This window comes from Gopherus evgoodei, chromosome 1 (genome assembly GCF_007399415.2).
Source record: "Gopherus evgoodei ecotype Sinaloan lineage chromosome 1, rGopEvg1_v1.p, whole genome shotgun sequence".
Taxonomy (NCBI): domain Eukaryota; kingdom Metazoa; phylum Chordata; order Testudines; family Testudinidae; genus Gopherus; species Gopherus evgoodei.
The window spans coordinates 134,487,106-134,512,412 of NC_044322.1; the positions used below are offsets into that span (position 1 = coordinate 134,487,106).

General features: G+C 46.5%; 1 protein-coding gene across 1 annotated transcript in view; it reads right to left on the bottom strand.

The window, feature by feature from the left end:
* ARHGAP6 (Rho GTPase activating protein 6) overlaps positions 1-25,307 on the bottom strand; it is a 522,412-nt gene that overhangs the window by 483,841 nt on the left and 13,264 nt on the right. The window lies entirely within an intron of this gene.

Consider the following 25,307-nt stretch of genomic DNA (forward strand, 5'->3'; position numbering starts at 1 on the left):
CTGCCAAAGCTCAACTGTGAAACACAATGTGGAACAAAGTCCGCCAAATGAGGGACATACAAAAAGTATTCATGCAAGAAACTCAAAATTATGCAGGATTGACTCGAGTTTAAATAATTTTTAAAACTTCAGTTACAAGGTTCTTTATTTCTGACGCAAATAATTTTCAACATTAAAAGTGAGAGGACACCAAATTTATGTAGAAAGCAGATAACAGACTAAAATGAGTGATGTCTCTTGAAATGAGGGACCATTGAGATATATGCTTCCAGACAAATAAGATTAAACAGCAAAAATTTAGAGCGTAAAGATAGTGTTTTCATGTGAATTTTGATACTCCCATAGACTTTCAGTCTATGAGGTCCAGGAAGGTATTACTATATTGACTCATTATCATAATTTTGTCATCCATGACATGCACAAAACTGAAATTATTCTCATCTTTAGTTAACTGTTTGAAAATAGCAACTGTAGAGGCAAAAACAGAATCTGTTTTATATAAAAATTATGGAAGGGGATAAAGTAATTTAATGCCTAATGTGAAAGGCATGTCACATGTCACCTTCTAAAATGCTGCAAGCTAAGAAGTGAAATTTTATTAAAATTAATGTTTAAAGTCAAATTTACATAAGTTAAGAGGGATGGTACTGTACATCTTTAGTCAGGCTTGGGTTATGAGGGATTAAAAGTATCGGTTACAAGGTTCATGAGGTACATACATATCAGATAACCAGCTGTCATAAACAGATAAGTAAGAGTTAATAGAACAGAAGTACTTCATATCTCTTTTGCCTGTAAAGGGTTAACAAGATCTGTGAGCCTGGCTGTCACCTGACCAGAGGACCAATCAGGGGACAGGATACTTTCAAATCTTGAGGGAGGGAAGTTTGTGTGTGTGCTGTTAGTGTTTGGTGGTTGTTCACTCTAGGGGCTCAGAGGGACCAGACGTGCAACCAGGTTTCTCTCCAATCTCTCCGATACAGGCTCTTATAAGTTCAGAATAGTGAGTACTAGGTAGATAAAGCGAGTTAGGCTTATGGTTGTTTTCTTTATTTGCAAATGTGTATTTGGCTGGAAGGAGTTCAAATTTGCATTTTCGCTGAAAAGATTTTAATTTGTACTTGTATACTTAGGCTGGGAGGGTATTCCCAGTGTCTATAGCTGAAAGACCCTGTAACATATTCCATCTTAAATTTACAAAGATAATTTTTACTGTTTTTTCTGTCTTTTATTAAAAGCTTTTTCTTGTTTAAGAACCTGATTGTTTTTTAATTCTGGTGAGACCCCAGGGGACTGGGTCTGGATTCACCAGGGAATTGGTGGGGAGAAAGGAGGGAAGAGGGAGAGAGAGGCTGATTTCTCTCTGTGCCAGGATTACTTTCTCTCAGGAAGAGTCTGGGAGGGGGAAAGAGAAGGAGGGAGGAAGGTGAATTATCCTCTCTGTTTTGTGATTCAAGGAGTTTGAATCACAGTGATCTTCCAGGGTAACCCAGGGAGGGGAAGCCTGGGAGAGGCAACGGTGGGAGAAAGGGTTTACTTTCCTTGTGTAAGATCCAGAGGGTCTGGGTCTTGGGGGTCCCCAGGAAAGGTTTTGGGGGGACCAGAGTGTACCAGGCACTGGAATTCCTGGTTGGTGGCAGCGCTACAAGTACTAAGCTGGTAATTGAGCTTAGAGGAATTCATGCTGGTACCCCATCTTTTGGATGGTAAGGTTCAGAGTGGGGGGATTATATCATGACACCGGCATAGACTCAGATTGGGGTGAGGGAGTTTTTAAAATGTCAGTGGATAAGTGGGCTCAGGTATGCCACCCATGGAATATATTTAGAGTCCAAATAAGTACATGAGTGGGGTGCGTCCCCTGGTTCGTCAGGGAAGGAAGTGGGTTATTTCACTGGCCAGTGGCCTCAATTACTCGACCTGGTACTGACAGTGTCCCATGATGTGTTCTGTGTAGATGTCTCTGGACTAGCTGATGGTGTTGGATATCATCAGCTGTCTCATGAGCCGGACGTAGTGTTGACCAACTCTGCATGCTCTCAGCACCGGCTTGTTGTGGGGGTCCCACACGCCCAGGGTTCCCAGGACCAGGGCGTAGATCTGGACCTTGTAGCCCTAGGCTCTCATAGTATCGGCCAGCGGGGTGTAATTCAACACCTTCTGAGCTCAGACCTCATGGAAGGCCAGTGAACTGTTTTCAAATGGCACCATGATGTCTACCATGAGGACCGTCTTCTTTTGTCGGGTCGCAGTCAGCTGTCTGTTCCAGGAATGGCTGAGTCAACAGTGATCTTCCCCAGGGATGGCAGGATGGCTTTCACCAGCCAGGGCCAGCTCCAGGCGCCAGCACGACAAGCGCATGCCTACGGGAGGTCCACTGGAGCCGCGGGACCAGCGGACCCTCCGCAGGCATGCGGGAGGTCCACTGGAGCCGCAGGACCAGCGGACCCTCCCCAGCCACATCTGCGGGAGATCCACCGGAGCCGCGGGACCGGTGAGCAGCAGAGCGCCCCTGCGGCATGCCGTCGTGCTTGGGGCAGCAAAATGGCTAGAGCTGGCCCTGTCACCAGCTGGTTCTGGATGGCGTTGTGGCGGTGCTGCCAGGCTCCGGAGTAGTGCTGGCATCCACACAGGACGTGGGGCAGGGTCTCATTGGAGTAGCTGCACTTCCTGCAGCGCTTGTCCTGGTTGTCATAGCAGATGGCTCTGTTGAGGGGTACACAGCTGAGTCAGGCCTGGTGGACAAACCGCCAGTCGGCGAACCTGGTGAAGCTGCCCCTGGGGAGGAAGTGGTTGCTGGCGTCCCACTTGCTGGGCACCTCAAACACCTTGCCCTGATCCAGCTTCCACTTGAGGTTCGCAGCATAGTGGCAGCAGATGGCATCTTTCAGGGTCCTTTCCAGCATCGTTCTGGCAGTTGGGTGACTATGGTGTGATCCGAGGTCTTTATGAACAGCATCAGGACTCCCAGCTCCCCTCACACCACTTCCAATGGCAGCTGATCCTCTTTTCTAGGCGTCTCGAGGCATTGTGAGCGAGGGACTAGAGAGAGGACTGGTCTCCCCCTTCTCTCCCAAATTCAGCTTCCAGGGAGCCACTGAGGTAAGTGGCGATGTCCTGCAGAGAGGGGGCCTGGCCATGCATTTCCTGACCACATCCCGTACAGCTTCCTCCATGATGCTCCTCACCATCGAGTCCGGGCACACCAGGAGGCGGAAGGCGTGGGTGATCACTACCACGTCACACAGATCGCCCATCCAAGGTATGTTGGTGCCACCCTGCCTGTGGTAAATGTCAATGATGTTGGTGCTGGCCCTCTGGAGAAGGTAGAGCCATTTCCTCACCAGCTGCCTGATGGTGCTGTCGGCCTTTTTCAGGGGCACCTTGGCTATGGCCGATCCCCCAAGGATGAAGAAGATGCAGGGGATCAGGAAGGTATTGAGGGCGCTGATCTTTTGCCAGGGGGTGAGAGCAGGGAGGAGTTGATTTGGGCCACATCCCGCAGGATCTCTGCAATGGTGTCTTCGGGGGTCTGTCAGATGCAGACTCCTGTGGGTGTGCCCAGGTGCTTGGTATACCTCTTCCTCCTCGAGGCCAGGTACTACACCTCCATAAGGCCAAATGTTGCAGTACATTTAGATCAGGCATATTATATTGTTGAGCTATATGTATTTATGAATTCAATGATTGCAAGTAGCAGGTAGGATATGAGGCTCACTGTATACATTTTGGATTTCTTGTTCATTCAGTTTGTTGGATTAAGCTGTGAGGAAGCAGCACTTTCGAGTGAACATTATTTATTCCTGACAGAATGCCAATCACTGTTTCTATGCTGGTTCGTCATGTTCAGTAAATATAGGCCTGATCCAGAGACTATTAATATCAAAAGAAGTTTCTCAGTTGACTTAAGTGGGCTTTTAGATCATTCCCCAAAAGATCAGGAAGTCTGTGGACTGCTCAGCTAGAATAAAGCATGTGGTGCTCACACACAAAATATTAGCTAGAGAATTACACAGGGGCGGTCATGAGTCAAAGTTTAGCATTATACCTGGAAGTGCAAAATTACAGGACCTGACTGTGATCCCTTAAATAACTATTAACTCCAAATATGAAAATTTACACATTTTTTTAGAAATATTTGTTATTGTTTCACTATTACTGTAAATGTGAATAGGATTTTCTTTCTTCACCAACTGTCATACTAGTACTTCCCAGCAGGAGTTCCCATTAGAGTATGCAGATTAAGACCAAAGAAATACAGCTCCCACAACTGTATGAAGAAATAAGGTAAACTGCTTTAAAAAAAAAAGTGTTCATAATTCACATAGTCAAATGGAAACCTTATCAGAGTCCTAATCTACATCATTGCATTGTCTAGATAGCTTCTTATTTCACTGGTCAGTTACTTTAACTTTTTTAAATAAAAAAGCTCAGTAAAAATATTATCCTTTGTATTTTAGAGTAAATAAAATTTATTTTTTATATTATGGTTCTCATTAATGATAAAATGTATTGCTATTAGTATTCCTTGTATTTCTGTAATCCCTCTCTCCCCCCACCCCCGAGTCCCAATCACGGACCAGGACCCATTGTGCTAGGTACTGTACAAACACAGAACAAAAGATGGTCCCTGCCCAGTGATCTCACAATCTTGTTTTATAGCTCCTACTCAGCCAGGGCTGCCTTCTACCTGTTTTGGGCAGCTGCAGCTCCCAGCACTGGCTCCGCAGGTGAGTCCTTTCTGCTCCGGGCAGAGAGGACGTGGGGGGAGAAGGGAAAAGCAGCAAGCAACAGGGAGTAGGGGGAAGAGGCTTGAACAGTGGTCAGGGCCTCAGGGGAAGGGACAAGGCAGTGACAGACAGATGGACATGCAGATGCTGTATGTTAGGACTTTGGGTGGAATCTCAGCCCCTCCCCAACCCTGACTTACCAGGGTGGATCCAAAACCTGAGGAGATGGTCCAGTGAGGAGGCAGCCCCAGTTACTCATGGAGGTTGGAGACACCCTATCCCAGACACAGTGAGGGAGGCAGCTCTGCTCAGCATCCAGACCTGGCTACTCAGAGTAGGGAGGGAGCCCTACCCCTGAGTCCATGCTGCCTGGAATCTGGAATACACAGGGGTACCCCACCCTCCCACCCCAGTGCCATCTCTGGCAGATTTTGCCCTTCAGACCTCTGTGGCAGCGTGTAACTGACATCATCATGCAGCGATGTGCCCAGGAGTGGCACAACCACGTACTGCAAATGGAATTCCACACGAGGTGTCTTTGCACCTTTGGTTTCATTATTTCTGTAGGTGCAACTGAACCCATGCACACCCACTATTGCTGCCCCTGGACATACACCTTTAGCAGCAAGATGTTCTATCACCCCTCTAACTCTCTTACTTGCTTTCCCCAAAGCATGGTCACCCATTCAGTCTTCCAAGGATTCCGTTTGAACAGACTCACTCTCACCTGCATCCAGTCACACCCAGTGTGACACTTTGGGGCTCAAACCAGACCAGTGAGGGGTTATGCCATCACTTGCCCTGCAATACTGCTGTGGCTCACAGTTAGGGGTGACCAGACAGCAAGTGTAAAAAACTGGAACGAGGGTAGGGGGTAATAGGTTCCTATATAAGAAAAAGCCCCCCAAATCAGGACTGTCCCTATAAAATCAGGACATCTAGTCACCCTACTCACAGCCCTGACACCAACAGGCAGCATACAAGCACGCAGGTCACCTCTGGCTTCCACCACCCAGTTTGCAGAGTGACCCCAACACTTTCCCAGTCTCAAATTTCCCCAAAGCCATCTGTCAATGTGACAATCTGCTGAGGTTCCCAGATTTGCAAGGTACTGTGTTACCCTGACACACCAGGTTGTCTACTTTGCCAGCAATCTCTTCAGGATTCTGCCAGTCCAAACTATGCCTTGCAGGTAACAAACAGTGAACCCCAACTCCTGAGTTCCCCAGAGACATCTCTCTGCAGTGTCCAGCCCACTCCTGGAGCATTCACAGAAATTAAGTTTGTAGCTCTTTTAAAGAGAGAATACACTGCAGATCATTAATTTAACTGTAGTCTGACAAACACTCTTATTTCAATCACAGCACTGATTTGGTTTACAGTAAAACAAGTTTATTTAACAAAAGGAGATATACTTGGCATGACCTAATCCTCAAGAATGAGAGGATAGAAATGATTATAAAACAGCCAAAAATAAATACACACTTCTAATACTAAAACTTAGTCTCTGCAAATTACAATCTGTGCCTAAGCAGGTTTCTCACCTATAGTCAGATCCTAGGGACTTCAGTCCCTTTAGATGAAGGGCCCAAAAGTCTGTGATTTCAAGAGCTCTGGCCTCCTGAATCCCCCTTGAGATGTATTCTTTGAAAAATAAGCCCAAAGTTTCAGTTTCATGTTGGGATGTAGATGCAATGATGTCTTGTCCCCCACTTGTTAATTTGATAGCTTTGTTTACCTTGGATGATAGTGTACCTACATTGTCTTTGCCTGATCCCAGGCTGGTCAGACAAGCAAATACACATTCCTTTGTCTAGGGCAGACTGGGCTTATGCATTGCTTGCCAAACATTTTAAGAACATAATCCTATCATATACTTATAACTCTTAGTACACAGCCCCCATACATACCTACACAAGAATATTAATGTTATTAATTTTTCAATTATTTGTATTATATTCCCCTTTTGGGTATATATCATGACAACAGCGTATTAGGTGCAGTGAGTACATCAGGCCTCACAAGAGTTGCTGACACAGAGTACTGACCCGTCAATGGCTTCTGTGTAACACCCCTGGCTTCATTTGACCTCCAACTGAGTCAACTCCTAGCAGAATGTGTCTCTCTCTCCAGGCCACCTTCCTTGTTCTAGAATTTCCCGCTCATAAGTATCTAGGGAGTTCAGTGATATCCGATGCTACTCGAATAGTGTATCAAGCTCACAGATGTGATTGTGAAATTAGTATGTTATTTGCTCATTTTTGAATAGGAAGTTATGTTACAGTGGATTTGATACACTGAAAACATAGTTAAGAGATTTGCAAGGAAGCTGAACGTCATCCATTTTTGGCCAATTCAATTGTGCTTCATTTCTTTTTTGAAACAGCTGGACACTTTTTATGTTGCAGGAAACACCTCTTTCTCTTCTGCTTTGAGAGATGCCTTGACACAGAAGACAGCCAAAGACAGACAAGATCAAATCTTGTTGATAAACATGTACCTTACTAAGAAAAAAGAAAAAAAACATATTATGCAGGTTTTTTCCTGGCATGGCACATGGAAATTTTTAAATGTTTAAGGTGGAAATCCATCAACCTCATCAAAAAACTCACACAGATACAGAAAGACATCATCTTCCTCTCCAAGTGCAAACAGATGGACATCATACCAAATGGACTGAAGGTAAAAAATCCACTGCAATCAACATGCTACACTGACTATGGTGAGAGATTGTGCCACACACTCTCAAAGAAACTGAGGAACCATCTGATCAACATTCTGTACAGCAGACAGGAGAAGATCAAGAATGAGCTCTCAAAACTGGAGAGACTCTTACAAAAGCAACTTTCCACACAAACTTTCACGTGGCTGGACTTTACAAAAATGAGACAAGCCATTTATAATGCACACTTTACTTCCCTACAGCAAAAAAGGACAGTAAACTATCTAAACTCCTACATGCCACAGGGGGCTACAACAGTGGTACCATTAACTCACCCAACAATATTTAAACTACGTTCGATGGGGACAGGTGAGCAAACCCCACAGGTAAGTGGAGAACAAGACCTGGGAGATGGGTTGGAAACAGGAGGGAGCACGGGCTATAATGGCAGAGAGGAAGGAGGGTCAGGGCGAAGCTGGGAGGCAAGATCAAACCAGTATCTTAGATGCCTATATACAAATGCAAGAAGTATGGGTAATAAGCAGGAAGAACTGGAAGTGCTAATAAATAAATACAACTATGACATTATTGGCATCACTGAAACTTGGTGGGATAATACACACAAATGGAATGTTGGTGTGGATGGGTATAGTTTGCTCAGGAAGGATAGACAGGGGAAAAAGGGAGGAGGTGTTGCCTTATATATTAAAAATGTACACACTTGGACTGAGGTGGAGATGGATATAGGAGACGGAAGTGTGGAGAGTCTCTGGGTTAGGCTAAAAGGGGTAAACACAGGTGATGTCGTGCTGGGAGTCTACTACAGGCCACCTAATCAGGTGGAAGAGGTGAATGAGGCTTTTTTCAAACAACTAACAAAATCATCCAAAGCCCAAGATTTGGTGGTGATGGGGGACTTCAACTATCCAGATATATGTTGGGAAAATAACACCGCGGGGCACAGACTATCCAATAAGTTCCTGGACTGCATTGCAGACAACTTTTTGTTTCAGAAAGTTGAAAAAGCTACTAGGGGGGAAGCTGTTCTAGACTTGATTTTAACAAATAGGGAGGAACTTGTTGAGAATTTGAAAGTAGAAGGAAGCTTGGGTGAAAGTGATCATGAAATCATAGAATTTGCAATTCTAAGGAAGGGTAGAAGGGAGTACAGCAGAATAGAGACAATGGGTTTCAGGAAGGCAGATTTTGGTAAGCTCAGAGAGCTGATAGGTAAGGTCCCATGGGAATTAAGACTGAGGGGAAAAACAACTGAGGAAAGTTGGCAGTTTTTCAAAAGGACGCTATTAAGGGCCCAAAAGCAAGTTATTCCGATGGTTAGGAAAGATAGAAAATGTGGCAAAAGACCACCTTGGCTTACCCTTGAGATCTTGCATGACCTACAAAATAAAAAGGCGTCATATAAAAAATGGAAACTAGGTCAGATCACGAAGGATGAATATAGGCAAATAACACAGGAATGCAGAGGCAAGATTAGAAAAGCAAAGGCACAAAAAGAGCTCAAACTAGCTATGGGAATAAAGGGAAACAAGAAGACTTTTTATCAATACATTAGAAGCAAGAGGAAGACTAAGGACAGGGTAGGCCCACTGCTCAATGAGGAGGGGGAAATAGTAACGGGAGACTTGGAAATGGCAGAGATGCTTAATGACTTCTTTGTTTCAGTCTTCACTGAGAAGTCTGAAGGAATGTCTAGTATAGTGAATGCTTACAGGAAGAGGGTAGGTTTAGAAGAGAAAATAAGAAAAGAGCAAGTAAAAAATCACTTAGAAAAGTTAGATGCCTGCAAGTCACCGGGGCCTGATGAAATGCATCCTAGAATACTCAAGGAGTTAATAGAAGAGGTATCTGAGCCTCTAGCTATTATCTTTGGGAAATCATGGGAGATGGGGGAGATTCCAGAAGACTGGAAGGGGGCAAATATAGTGCCCATCTATAAAAAGGGAAATAAAAACAACCCAGGAAACTACAGACCAGTTAGTTTAACTTCTGTGCCAGGGAAGATAATGGAGCAGGTAATCAAAGAAATCATCTGCAAACACTTGGAAGGTGGTAAGGTGATAGGGAATAGCCAGCATGGATTTGTAAAGAACAAATTGTGTCAAACTAATCTGATAGCGTTCTTTGATAGGATAACGAGCCTTGTGGATAAGGGAGAAGCGGTGGATGTGATATACCTAGACTTTAGTAAGGCATTTGAGACAGTCTCGCATGTTATTCTTATAGATAAACTAGGAAAGTACAATTTAGATGGGGCTACTATAAGGTGGGTGCATAACTGGCTGGATAACCGTACTCAGGGTAGTTGTTAATGGCTCCCAATCCTGCTGGAAAGGTATAACAAGTGGGGTTCCGCAGGGGTCTGTTTTGGGACCAGTTCTGTTCAATATCTTCATCAACGATTTAGATGTTGGCATAGAAAGTACGCTTATTAAGTTTGCGGACGATATCAAACTGGGAGGGATTGCAACTGCTTTGGAGGACAGGGTCAAAATTCAAAATGATCTGGACAAATTGGAGAAATGGTCTGAGGTAAACAGGATGAAGTTCAATAAAGATAAATGCAAAGTGCTCCACTTAGGAAGGAACAATCAGTTTCACACATACAGAATGGGAGGAGACTGTCTAGGAAGGAGTATGGCAGAAAGAGATCTAGGGGTCATAGTAGACCACAAGATTAATATGAGTCAACAGTGTGATACTGTTGCAAAAAAAGCAAACGTGATTCTGGGATGCATTAACAGGTGTGTTGTAAACAAGACATGAGAAGTCATTCCTCCGCTTTACTCTGCGCTGGTTAGGCCTCAACTGGAGTATTGTGTCCAGTTCTGGGCACCGCATTTCAAGAAAGATGTGGAGAAATTGGAGAGGGTCCAGAGAAGAGCAACAAGAATGATTAAAGGTCTTGAGAACATTACCTATGAAGGAAGGCTGAAGGAATTGGGTTTGTTTAGTTTGGAAAAGAGAAGACTGAGAGGGGACCTGATAGCAGTTTTCAGGTATCTAAAAGGGTGTCATCAGGAGGAGGGAGAAAACTTGTTCACCTTAGCCTCCAATGACAGAACAAGAAGCAATGGGCTTAAACTGCAGCAAGGGAGATTTAGGTTGGACATTAGGAAAAAGTTCGTAACTGTCAGGGTAGTTAAATACTGGAATAAATTGCCTAGGGAGGTTGTGGAATCTCCATCTCTGGAGATATTTAAGAGTAGGTTAGATAAATGTCTATTAGGGATGGTCTAGACAGTATTTGGACCTGCCATGAGGGCAGGGGACTGGACTCGATGACCTCTCGAGGTCCCTTCCAGTCCTAGAGTCTATGAGTCTATTGTTAATCTATTCAACTACACACTTAGCTCGGCAGAAGAGTCTGTCCTGTCTTGGGGATTCTTTCTGCCCCACCACTCCCACAAACATGATGCAGTTCTGCGGTGATCTGGAAGCCTACTTTCACCATCTCTGACTTAAGGAATATTTTCAACACACCACTGAACAGAGCACTGACCCACAGGAATCCTCCTACCAACACTACAAGAAGAAGAATTCTGTGTGCATCCCTCCTGACAGTCGAAATGACAGACTAGACTTCTACATAGAGTGCTTCCGCAGACGTGCACAGGCTGAAATTGTGAATAAACAGCATCACTTGCCCCATAACCTCAGCAATACAGAACACAATGCAATCCACAGCCCCAGAAACAACTCTGACATTATAACCAAAGGGGCTGACAAAGGAGGTGCTGTAGTCATCATGAACAGGTCAGATTATGAACAGGAGGCTGCCAGGCAACTCTCCAACACCACACCACATTCTACAGCACTGTCCTCCGATCCCACTGAGAGGTACCAAGAGAAACTATACCATCTGCTCAATAAACTCCCTGCTATAGCACAGGAAAAAAATCTACACAGACACACCCCTAGAGCCCCAACTAGGGATATTCTGCTACCCAAGATCCACAAACCTGGAAACCCTGGACTCCCTATCATCTCAGGCATTGGCACTTTTACAGCAGGATTATCAGGCTATTTGGGCTCTCTCCTCAGATCCTACACTATCAACACTCCTAGCTATCTTCGAGACACCACCGACTTCCTGAGGAAATTACAATGCATTGGTGATCTTCCTGAAAACACCATCCTTTACACCAATATTCCACATGAGGATGGACTACAAGCTTTCAGGAACAGTATCCCTGATGAGGCCATGGCACACCTGGTGGCTGAACTTTGTGACTTTGTCCTCACCCACAACCATTTCAGATTTGAGGACAACTTATACTTTCAAGTCAGCAGCACTGCAATGGGTACCCACATAGACCACAGTATGCCAACATTTTTATGACTGACTTAGAACAATACTTCCTTAGCTCTCGTCCCCTAGCACTCTTACTCTACTTACGCTACACTGATGACATCTTTATCATATGGACCCACAGGAAGGAGGCCCTTGAAGAATTCCACCTGGATTTCAACAATTTCCACCCCACCATCACCCTCAGCCTGGACCAGTTCACACAAGAGATCCACTTCCTTGGCACTACAGTGCAAATAAGCAATGGTCACATAAACACCACCCTATACTGGAAACCTACTGACTGCTATACTTATCTACATGCCTCCAGCTTCCCTCCAGGACCCATCACACAATCCATTGTCTACAGCCAAGCCCTAAGATACAACCGAATTTGCTCCAATCCCTGAGACAGAGACAAACACCTATAAGATCTTTATCAAGCATTCTTAAAACTACAATACCCACCTGAGGAAGTGAGGAAACAGATTGACAGAGTGAGACGGATACCCAGAAGTCACCTACTACAGGACAGGCCCAACAAGGAAAATAACAGAACACCACTGGTCATCACGTACAGCCCCCAGTTAAAACCTCTCCAGCACATCAACAACGATCTACAACCTATCCTGGAAAACAATCCCTCACTCTCACAGACCTTGGGAGGCAGGCCAGTCCTCACTTACAGACAGCTCCCCAACCTGAAGCAAATACTCACCAGGAACTACACACCACAGAAACAATAACCCAAGAACCAATCTCTCTAACAAACCCCGTTGCCTACTCTGTCCCTATATTTATTCTAGTGATACCATCAGAGGACCCAACCACATGAGCCACACAATCAGGGGCTCATTCACCTGCACATCTACTGATATGATATATGCCATCATGCGCCAGCAATGCCTCTCTGCCATGTACATTGGCCAAACTGGACGGTGTCTATGTAAAAAAATAAATGGACACAAATCAAACATCAGGAATGGTAACATATAAAAGCAAGTAAGAGAACACTTCAATCTCCCTGGACATTCTATAACAGACTTCAAAGTAACTATACTTCAACAAAAAAAACTTCAAAAACAGACTTCGAAGAGAAACTGCAGAGCTACAATTCATTTGCAGATTTAACACCATTAATTTGGGCTTGAATAGGGACTGGGAGTGGCTGGCTCACTCCAAAAGTAATTTTCCCTCTCTTGGTATTGATACCTCCTCCTCAGTTATTGGGAGTGGACCACATCCACCCCGATTGAATTGGCCCTGTCCACACTGGTTCTCTACTTGTAAGGTAACTCCCTTCTCTTCATGTGTCACGGGTATATTTATGCCCATATCTACAATTTTACTCCATACATCTGAAGACGTGGGTTTTTTTCCCCATGAAAGCTTATGCCCAAATAAATCTGTTAGTCTTTAAGGTGCCACCGGACTCCTCGTTATTTTTCCACATAGAAATGCTTCAAAGAAAAGAAAAACCCCAGAACTGACTATGAGATTATTCAAGCAATGAATAAGATGTCCAACATTCTTATTAGTTTCTCAAAGAAAAGACATCTTATCACACAGATCAACTATCTCTGTGAAGCTATATGGTTATATGCCTTCATCTGAAACAAAAGAGCACATTTTATAATGCCTGAGGGAAGCCAAAAATAAACGTACTATCTGCAGAAGACTATCACTTACAATAATTGTAACTCAGAGTGGCAAGTTACCTGACATTGCTGGAACCACCGTTCTCGGTTCCAGAAAAATATATAGGGCTAAATCCCATTCCATGTGCCAAACCACTGGGCGGACATAGTCCAGAGCATTCTGCAGGAGCCCACGGGTAGGGGAAAGGAATCCAGTCCCCTCAGGCCATGGAAAGACAGTGTAGCCACTGCGACTGCCATTGTAATCCTGGGAGCGGAATGATGGAGTCCCACTGCTCTTGTGTCTCTGCCTCCATTCAGCAGTGGATTTAACCAGCCACCTCCAAAGCCTTCTGCAAATGAAGCACCATAAATACTAGATGGTATTGTGCAAACAGTCCACTCTATATGAGGTCCCAAATTCTGCCTCTCTCTCATGTAGTGGAACTTCTCTGTTTCTGCTGCGTCTGGAGCCCTCTGCAGCTGTGGAGGGGCAGGCAAGCTCTCCCCAGCAGAAAGCAAGACGACATCATGGTTTGAAGTGAGTTTTCATTTTGAAGCCCTCTTTATCAGGATTCCAAATGAGCCACCCTTCATGCTCAGCTCAATGTCACATTCCACATTGCTTGGTTTTCGAAACAGACAACGAGTAACGGCTCCATGAAACAGTTTGAAAAACATAGAACAATAGCATAATATACCGTTGAGCTGTAACATCACACTGAGGGCTTGTCTACATCAGAAAGTTGCAGCGCTGGTGAGGGAGTTACAGCGCTGCAACTTTGAAGGTGTACACATCTGCAGGGCACCACCAGCGCTGCAACTCCCTGTTTGCAGCGCTGGCTGTACTCCCGTTTTGTCTCGGGTGTAGAGGATCCAGCGCTGGTGATCCAGCGCTGGTAATCCAATGTAGACAGTTACCAGCGCTTTTCTTGACCTCCGTGGAAGGAGGAAGCCTCTGGTAATCAAGCTGGTTTCCTTTCCCGGTTTGCTCTCTCGGTCCCGGAGCCACCCAGCAAACCGCAGGGAAGGAGACCTGCTTGCTCGGGGTTCCGGGACCGAGAGAGCAAACCGGGAAAGGAGACCAGCTTCGCCGCGGTTTGCTCTCGCGTTCCCGGAGCCACCCAGCAAACCGCAGGGAAGGAGACCTGCTTGCTCGGGGTTCCGGGAACGAGAGAGCAAACCGGGAACGCCGCGGTTTGCTCTCTCGGTCCCGGAGCCACCCAGCAAACCGCAGGGAAGGAGACCTGCTTGCTCGGGGTTCCGGGACCGAGAGAGCAAACCGGGAAAGGAAACCAGCTTCGCCGCGGTTTGCTCTCTCGGTCCCGGAACCCCGAGCAAGCAGGTCTCCTTCCCTGCGGTTTGCTGGGTGGCTCCGGGACCGAGAGAGCAAACCGCGGCGTTCCCGGTTTGCTCTCTCGGTCCCGGAACCCCGAGCAAGCAGGTCTCCTTCCCTGCGGTTTGCTGGCTGGCTCCGGGACCGAGAGAGCAAACCGCGGGGAAGCTGGTTTCCTTTCCCGGTTTGCTCTCTCGTCCCGGAACCCCCCTTGAAGCCGCCCAACAGCGCTGCAGTGTGGCCACATCTAACACCACTTGCAGCGCTGGTTGCTGTAAGTGTGGCCACTCTGCAGCGCTGGCCCTATACAGCTGTACTAATACAGCTGTAACAACCAGCGCTGCAAAATTTTAGATGTAGACATGGCCTGAGTTACCATAAACAGAATGAGATTTCAAAGAACAGATCTAGAAAGACAAACACAATTGCTTTTTTTGGACAGAATTGCAAAATTAGGCCAGGCACTGCACTCTTCACTCAGTCAAAATTCCCATTCACCTTCAGGGATAGAGTATCTGTCTCTTAGTGGGTAAAAAGGAATACAGTATATATATTTAGAATTTAGTACTACATTAATACTGTCTCAGGAAGTATTTCTTGAAAAGTAATTTCCAATTAGCTCGGATAGGAACATTGTCATAAACTGAAAAACAACTGAAAATAAATAGTGATGATAATGAGCAATTTAATGTAACACGTTGTGGTAAAATTTCTCATGCCACAAGAATGACTGTTAGACCCAGCCTTAACATTGTCAATGATCATCAGCAAGAGGGAGCAAACAGTACATTAATGACATCTGCAAAGGATACAAAACAAGAAGACGATGAAGTCAGAACATGGGAATTATGGGCAAAAAATAAGATTCTTCTGGGAAAAATGAATACACCCAATAATAAATTTAAAAAACTTAAAATAACGCTATTTTCCAGTAAGTATTTCTGTAAGGTTGTAAGAGACCTAAGGTAAGATTTTCAATAGCACCTAAGTGACTTAGGAGCCTAAATTCCATTTTCAAAAGTGACCTAAGACCCTATGTTATTTAGGTGCTTTTGGAAATCTTACCCCTAAATATGACTGTGACAGATATAAAGCCAGGATTATTGAAGGATTGTGTGATAATGTGCCAGTCAAGAATGGACTTTTGGGAAAATAAGTGTGAAGTGGTTTTCCTGGGGAATATCTAGGAGGTAAATGCAAATTTCCCACCTCTGCTTATCCAAAAATCCAGTCTTTTGAAGCTATCCCCTGAGGGGACTTTTGTCTGCTGATCACCTGTTACATGAGGCCAAGATCAGGGACCTAAGCTGTATAAAGAAAAGACTGAGCTGCCCAGCTGGTTGCTCTGGTTCTGAATTTGAGAGAATTATGAACTTGTAACCATAGGGAAAACCCAGTTGTGGGTTTTGATGGACTGATCCTTCCAAAGCCTGATGATGGAGTTGGAGTGATCTCTGGTGAGCTTTTCAGCATGCATGTAGGTTCTTTTATTGTTTTAATGTTTTATCTGTAATACTTTCTCCTTAAGAATAAATGTGCTTACTTAGAAAGGATTATGTGGTAACTTGTAACTGCTGGCAATTGCACTGTTCATACCTTCTGAAGAGAAAGAAAAGTATAGACACTAGCCTGTTTAGGCAGTCTGGCTTGCTGAGGATATCACAGTATAGACAGGGAACAGTACAGCTGAGAAAAACTACAGTCAAATCTGTTTGCAGCAATAAGCGATGATCTGTCTGATCATACAGACAGCCTTTGGGTGTATCCCCTAAGCCTTAAATAGCATGCCTGGGCCAATCAGGGAATGTGGCAGGCTCTGCTAGCAGGGGTCTCTGTGGGTGGGACATACAGCAGTTCTTCAACCTGTAGAACTCACAGGCTGCTGTTCCCTACTTCACCAGGGCTGTCTGGTGGTGGTGTGGACACAGCAGCTGCCCAGGAGCCAGAAGACCTGGGTCCTAGACCCACGGATCTTCACAAAAAGAGGAGATGAGAAGGCTGATTAATAAGGACTGAGGCGATCAGGCTTGGGAATTCACTCTACAAATACTTGAAGGGTGTCAACACCAAGCAGGCAGAAGTGTTGTTTAATTGGTATTAAGAGTAATGGAATAAAATTGGGAACAGGAAAATTTAAACTAGATGGTCAAAAAAATTGCCTTGCAGCAAAACATATTAAGTATAGTATGTTGTCTCAAGAACCTGATGGAAACCTCATGAAATGAGATATTTAGGATTAGACAGGAGAAGACACTAGAAATTTATTGTAGGGAACGTGCTTACATTTGCAGAGAAAGAGAGACAGGATGACTTAATAGGTCTTTTCCATCTCTAACTTTAGGATTTCATGAATGGATACAAAAGCAAGCAGCGAGGAACAGAGGTCTATACACCTTGATTGTATAGCTAAGATGAAAGGAAATGGGGAGAAGGAAAAAAACAAAACAGGAAATAAGCAGCTAAGCAAAGTAATCCTAAGGTTGAGAAATATACTTGTCTAAAGATCCTAGCAATTAAGATTTTGCTTTAATGTGGGCAAGATCTTTTGTCAGATCAATTTCATACACTATGTTGGAAGCCACCCTCGTTTTATAGAACTTTTCAAACAAATGCAGACTTGCTGAGATTACTGAAGAGGGGGAAAAGGCATGGAAAACCTCATTGTCTACAAAACATATTTTGGAAGCTCAAAACAAAACAGTGGTAAATCATGAACAGTGCTACTTTTAAATAGAACTGTGGAAGCACATACTTCACCAAGTCAATTTGGTTTTTTTTCTCTCTAGGCTGTGTGGCCCATATTTCCCAAATTCTGTTTAGTTTAACTTTAGCTGTTCCCAATTACATAACTGTCACCATTACTTTGTAAATGTCAAGGTCAATCTGAGATTAAATGTTGCTGTGTAATATAAAATAGACACCTCTATGCATTGTCATACAGTAACTCCTCACTTAAAGGCGTCCTGCTTAACGTTGTTTCATTGTTACCTTACTGAACAATTAGGGAAAACACTCATTTAAAGTTGTGCAATGCTCCACTCCTTGTTTGGCTGCCTGCTTTCTCCACAGCTGGCAGCCCCTTACGCCGCCCACCTGCCAGCAGACCTCACAGATCAACGCTTTCCCCCTCCTCCCGCACTCTCCTGCCCCAGGCAATCAGCTGGCTTGCAGGGAGGAGGGAGGGGGGAGAAGTGAGAACTCAGCACGCAGGCTCCCCCTCCCTCCCCACCTCCCGAATGCCACAAGCCAGCTGATTGTCCCAGGCATGGGAGGCGGGAGGGGGAGCCTGGCCAAGTCCTCGGTCCTCCCTCTTGCCCCGGGCAATCAGCTGGCTTGCCGCATTCAGGAGGCAGGAGAGGTAGGGGGAGCCTGCGCGCCCAGTCCTCGCTCCTCCCCCCTCCCTCAAAAATGCCGCAAGCCAGCTGATTGTGCCGGGCAGGAGGAAGTAGGAAGGAGCGAGGACTCAGTGCGCCTCCCCCCCCCCTTCCCTGCCTCCCGAACGCGGCAATCAGCTGGGTTGTGGCATTTTCAAGGCAGAGGGGAGGGAGGAGGAGCGAGGACTCAGCACACAGACTCCCCCTCGTTGCAGCGTTTAGAAGGGCGGGGAGCCAAGACACTGCCTGCGAAGTAAAGGGGAAGGAGATGGGGGGGGGGAAGATGGGGAAGAAATTTATAGGGGAAACATAACTACGACTTTAAGTGAGAAGTTACTGTATTATCACGCTTTTTCCCTCCCTTTATACCTGCTGAAATTCTCAGTTCAAAACGCAGCTGAAGAGATCTTTTCTTCCTTTCATATACCTTTGAATTTCTTTTCCCTTCTCTGTGCTGTTTCTCTCCAATTTTATTTTTTGCCTCTTTAAAACATTTTGGATGATGGTTTGAATGAAGGTCATACAAAATGAAGCTGCCATTATACACCCAGAGTATAGTTATGTTGGGTGTTTAGGAACACTCTCTCCAAATAATACTTCACACCTCTTGAAAAAAGGTAGTTTTGGCACTTTGTTGATTAAACCTGCCCTGAGCACAAGGAGACAAGGTAAAACAAACAAAAACCACAAGAGCTGCATGGAAAATGGTAATTCCATTTTGTAGTGCATTTCAATATTTGGTTTAGTTCTTATGTGAAACAAACTCCAACAATCTGAAGATTCTCTAAAAGAGGAAATGGAGTCCTAGCTCCAAGGCAGGCTGCCCTAGAATGGTGGACCCTGGATGCCCTAGTAGGTGGGCTGCTGAAGAGCCAAGCAAGTTAGCTAGCAGGAAACCAGGCAGGTTTTGAAACCTACCCAGCAGTCAGAGTTCAATCAGACCCCTGGCTAGGTTCCATCAGAATTTTGCTTAAATTGAATAGTCTCCATAAAACATTTCAATTTTGACAAATCAGAAAATATGGAAGGAAAAAAATAGTCATCAGAATTTTTCCAACCAATTCTAAAAACACACATATATTGTTTTTACATTTGTGCTACCACCAATTCAGCTGCAAAGCAACTGTGAGAGATTTCCCCAAAAATGCTAGCAGAGAAGAAGTCTCTGAGAACAATAAGATGAGAGACATCTCTCAACACAGGCCTTCCTCAGATAAGCATTGTTTCTCCTGCACTGCAATAATTCAGACATATACAGTTTGAAATGTGACTGAAATGAGGGAAGACGGGAGAGTTGTAATCCTATAGTGGCAGAAATGAGGTTTCCTTTTATTTATACACAAATTATGTTTATTTCCACCATTCAATATTATATCAAGCTGCCAAATATGAGGGACTTGATTTTCTCCTGCCTTATACCTTCTGGAGCCATTTATTCTTGGGTGTAAAAACTTGGGTGTAAAAAATTACCAAATCATCATTTGTGTGTAAGCATTTTTTTTTATTATACCCATTTTACTCAGACAAGGGGCAATGCAGGGGAGATCAAGACCAAGAATGATTAAAATCAATACCATCCTAGTCAGATTACATTCTGTATAGCACCCTCAAAGGGACTGTCTTTCACTAGTGTCTCTCCCTTCCTCTGTCCCCACAGGGAGTTATCAATGGGAGTGTCTAAGATAGAAAAACCTGTTTTCAAGCACTACTGTAGCTGCACCTATATTAACACTACTATAGATCAAGCTTTAGGCCAGGGGTAGCCAACCTGAGCCTGAGAAGGAGCCAGAATTTACCAATGTACATTGCCAAAGAGCCACAGTAATACATCAGCAGTTCCCATCAGCCCCGTTCCCCCCCAACCTCCAGCACCTCCTGCCTGCCGGCAGCCCTCCTGATCAGCACCTCCCCCTCCCTCCTGCCTGACACAATCAGCTGTTTCGCAGTGTACAGGAGGCTCTGTGAAGGAGGGGGGAGGAGCAAGGGTGCAGCAGGGGAGGGGCGGGAAGGGGCGAGGGCCTTTGGGTAAGTGATGGAGTGGGGCAGGGCCTGGGGTTGAGCAGTGGAAAGTTGGCACCTGTAGCCCCATCGCCAGAGTCAGCACCTATGCAAGGAGATGCATATTAACTTCTGAAGAGCTGCGTGCAGCTCCAGAGCCACAGGTTGGCCACCTCTGGTTTCGGCATTCTGGTCTTTATGACGTAGTGCGAAAATGCCTGAGCCTGGATACTAATGTCAGTACAGTTGCACAGATGCTGGAAAACAGGTAGGAAGTTCTGTTGTGCAGGCCATCATTAGAAGGGAGAGGGAGCTCATGAGCCGGATTGTCACCGTTTCTGTTGACGGAAGATTTGTGCAAACAGAGGAGTCTTACATTGTACTTTGAAGGAATCAAAACATGGCATTCATGCTGACCTTTTCCAGCAGAGCTGCACAACAAGGTACCCTTTAACATGAACACATTGTCACCAGCAAGCCTCATCTTCAGCCCTGCCAAATACATCTTACCTGTTGGTCCCCATATTTTTGAACTTGAGGAGAGGGAGAAGACGCACTGAGGTAGTCAAACTGCAGCTCATTAAGAACTTTGAAGATGAGTGACAGGACGTTGTACTGGATTCAGTACTCAGTAGGAAACCAGTGCAAACCATCATTATTCCCAGACACTTTGTGTTGCCAGCTATAAGAATTAATGAATAATGATAGTACATGCATCCGACAAAGTGGGTATTCACCCACGAAAGCTCATGCTCCAATACGTCTGTTAGTCTATAAGGTGCCACAGGACTCTTTGCTGCTTTTACAGATCCAGACTAACATGGCTACCCCTCTGATAAACGCCAGTACAGTACACATCTTAATGATTTCGCATTAAAACTATTGATAAAGCACTTGCTGATGTTTTGCTACTTGTGTCATGTTACCTTAGGGAATATACAACATTACAAAACATTAGCTCAGGGGTCGGCAACCTACGGCACACTGCCAAAGGTGGCATGCGAGCCAATTTTTAATGGCATGCCAAGGTCCCGGCCGCCGGCCCCACTCAGCCCGCCGCCAGCCTGGGTGAACGGAACCGCAGGCTGGCAGTGGGCTGAGCAGGCCGGCAGCTGAGACCCCAGCTGGCAAGGGGCCAGCAGATGGAACCGAAACCCAGCCAGAACCCAGAGCCGGCCGATGCTGGGGCGCAGCGCGTGGCGCACTCCCAGCTGGGGGGCGGCTGCTGGCTGCCGGAACGCTCCTGCAGGCTGGCGCTGGCGGCTGAAGCAGCAGGCAGTCAGGCAAGTGAAAGGGGCCGGCAGGAGGCGTGGTGGAGGTGTCCGCGTCCCAGCCTGTCCTGCTGCCCCTCTCTTGCCACTGTGGCTGGACATCAGGGCACAGCAGGTACGTGCCGTCCCTGCGGCCCATGGGGGAAGGGAATGGCAGGCCAGAGGGTCTTCTGCAGGGCTGGCTTCAGCGTTTTTGCAGCCCAGAGCAGCAAAAAAAAAAAAAAAAGCCGCGGCTTCAGTCTTCGGTAGCTTGTCCTTCTCTCAGTGAGGGACCCGACGCCAAAGAGCCTGACATGCCCCGCCCTCCGTTGGCCACCCCAAGCACCTGCTTGCTGGGCTGGTGCCTGCAGCCAGCCCTGCTCTTCTGCCGCCACCCCCCATTTGCCTGCAGATGCAGTGCCCCCACACAGCTGGCCCATAGCTCCCTTGGCAGAAACAGAAAAAGCATGGGGCAGGAACCCATCAGCCATCCAGGTAACCTGGCCACAACCGAGACTGTCCCAGGCCAGCCCCAAGTCCCCATCCCCCTGGGAATTCCCCCTATACCCACCAACCTCCTGCCCTGAACCCCTCATGCCACCCAACCCTGACTCCTACAACCCCCATGCTCCCAGCCCTGACTCCTGAACCATCCACATCCCCACCCTCTGCCCTGATCCCCCCGCACGTCAACCCCCTGCTCAGAGTGTTCCCACACACACATCCCAGCCCCTGAGCTCCTCCCCCCCCCCGAGAGGGGGGTTGTAATATGACAGTACCTGTAAGAAATTTAAGTTACTTTTACCCCTGCTGGATCCCCAGACCAGCAGTGGACTGAGTGGGGCCAGTGGCAGGCTGAGAGGCTCAGCCCGCTGCAGGTCTGGGGGGCTGGCGGCCAGCCGGTGTCCAGACTTCCAACCCAGCTCAGCCCACTGCTGGCCTAGGGTACCAGCAGCCAGCCCAGGGCTCTGCTCCTGGCCTCAGCCACTCCCTGCTGTGGCACACATTGGAAAACTCAGCAAGGAAAAGGATCACACTAAACTGATAAGATCGGCATTTTAATTTTATTTTAAATGAAGCTTCTTAAATATTTTTTAAAACCTTATTTAGTTTAAATACAACAATAGTTTATTTATATAATATAGACTTATAGAGAGAGACCTTTTAAAAACGTTAAAATATATTGCCGGAATGCGAAACCTTAAATTAGAGTGAATAAATGAAGACTCAGCACAGCACTTCTGAAAGGTTGCTGACCCCTGCATTAGCTAATATGAGTCACAGTTAGGGGGAAAAAAAAAATTCAGACCAAGGATCAAAGTGGTTGGTTGCCTTAGCAACACAGGTGACAGGGGAAAGAAGGGCACAATTTTCCCCAGTTTTGATGGGGAAGAAATTTATAGGGGAAAAAAGTTACTTAAACTGTACCTACAATATCTGTGTATAAATGTGGTTGTCATCATAATCCCATTCTTATTTACTTATCATCTGGTGTTATTATGATAAGGATATTATAATAGAGACCCATGTCCCCTGATTATACACAAGGCTGAAGACTATCTCTTCCTGCTCTCTGAAAACTATTTTTAGGCCCAGTCTGCGCTACTATTTTCACCAAATTTGTAACCAGTTCCTGGCATGGTTAATTCTGTTACATTGGAGGGTGTTGGTGGCTGCCAGGAAGCCTGTCTTTGATCTAGGAGCAATCGCAGACCGCATTGAAGCTTATAGGCGCACTAGCCACCTTTCAATGAGGCTAAATGAGGGAGAAATTAAATGTCCCTTTGTTTAGAGACATCTGAAACAGAAGCCACCACATAAGTCACTAGACCATATAGGAAGATCAGAATAAGAACTAAATTAGGGATCATAAGAAGGGTTTCCACGGGTGAGTGCAAATGCAGGGGTTGGGGCACTGATGGTGAAGTGTCTGTGTGTCCCCAGGTGCTGACTCCATGGGTGCACCAGGGCTGGAGCACCCACAGAAAAAAAAATAGTGGGTGCTCAGCACCCACAAGCCACCCCGCCGATCAGTTGTTTGGTGGGCCCTGGCAATCAGCTCCTTCCCACCTCCCCCAGAGCCTCCTGCTCACCACCGAAGTGTGCAGTGGCAGGCAGGAAGCACTGAGGGGAAGGGGTGGAGCGAGAGCAGGAAGAGGCAGAGCGAGAGTGCGGTGCTTGGGGGAGTGGACAGAGAGGGAATGGAAAGAGGTGGGGTGAGGACAGAGTCTCAGAGGAGGGGGCAGGAAGAGGTGGAGCAAGGGTGGGGCCTTGGGGGAAGGGGCAGAGGGGGACAGAGCCTCAGAGCCAAGCAGGAATGGAGCACACCCAGGAAAGCTGATAGTTGGCAGCTGTGTGTGTGTGTCAGAAGCAGACAGGAGAAAGCCAGAGATCTGTGAGTGTGGCCCTGGAAGGAAGCCAAGAGAGAGATTCTTTGGGGCATGAGATTAGTTGGAAAGCAGGGTTGGATTTCTGAACAAGAAAACTATCTCCTGATGTTTGATTCTTATTGTGTTCAGGGAAACAGTACTTTGTGTACATTCTTTGTAAATCAACAGGACTGCACGAAAGAAACATTTGACTCGCATCAGTTTGTCCTTTAACAGAAACAACCCAGCAAGGCTCCAGATATTGGCTAACCACTCAGACCAATGGGCAGCAATATGCAGTAAGCATGGTAACCTTAGTTTTTCACCTGAGGTTGGCAAATGGTTGCCTGCCTGTAACTAGTTTAAAACTCTTCTTTTTAACTTTGTGCAATGTAGAAAGGATTTCCCAGCGGGTGGTGGGCAACCAAATCTCGTAGTTAGAGCCAGAGTTCACAGAATGCCAGTCATGAGACAGGAGTCAAGAGTTGGTTAGGTCAGGATACCCAAAGGTCAGAAGCAAGAGACAAACTGGAGATCAGAACCATGAATTGGGAACTTGAGTCAGGCTGGTCAGAATACCAGAGGGTCAGAGGTGGGAGACAAAGAGGTTGGGAACCACAAGGCAGATGCTATGAGTCAAGCCAAGGAAGCAGGAACAGGACCACACCCATGAAATCCATTTGGCCAGTTTTCCTTCCTCCAAGCTGTGTGAATGCATTATTAGGACATCACAGAGTGCAGGTGCAGGTCTGTGCCTGTTCTTGAAGTACCCTACCCCATGCTGAGAAGGTGAGAGAGAGCTGCCTAGATATTCCCATAACGTACTGATACAAAGCCTGGTTAAGCAACATGTTAGACCTTGTCGACACGTGCTGTGGCATGGAGGGTACATGAAACGACAGTGAAAGGCATTGGCAGGAGGGGAAGAAGAGGGAAAGGCTCAAGCAGTGGGGAGCCGCCAGAGCCTTCCTCCTGCCAGACTCATTCCAAGCTACCAGAGCCTTTCCGTGTGATAAGGAATGGCTCCAGCAGCTCCCTGTGGCAGAGAAAGGCTCTAGGAGTTGGGATCTGCCAGAGCTTTTCCCTGCTGTCTTCCCCCTGCCAGAGCCTTTCCCTGCTGGTAGAGTCTTTCACTGTGGTAGGGAAAGGCTCTGGCAGCGCAACACTACACTGCTAAAAATAGCAGAGTAGACCTGGGAGGCACTGCCTGGGTGTATACAGAGTCATGTGGATTATATGCCCTAAAGTTCCAGCACAGGGGTCGGCAAATTTTTTGGTCCAAAGGCCACATCTGGGTGAGGAAACTGCATGCAGGGCCATGAATGTAGGGCTGGGACAGGGGGTTGGGGTGCGGGAGGTAGTGTGGTGTGCGGGAAGGGGCTCAGGGCAAGGGATTGGGGTGCAGGAGGGGTGTGGGGTACACCAGGGGGCTCAGGGCAGGGGGTTGGGGTGCAAGAGGGGTGCGGCACAGGAGGGGTTCAGAGTGCAGGCTCTGGCCCGGCACCACTTACCTGGAGCGGTTCCGGGGTGGCAGCGGGGCACCATGTCCCTGCTGCCCCTGGGGCCGGGGGTGAGGGAGGGCAGAGGGCTCTGCGCGTTGCCTTCGCTTGCAGGTACCTCTCCTGAAGCTCCCATTGGCCGT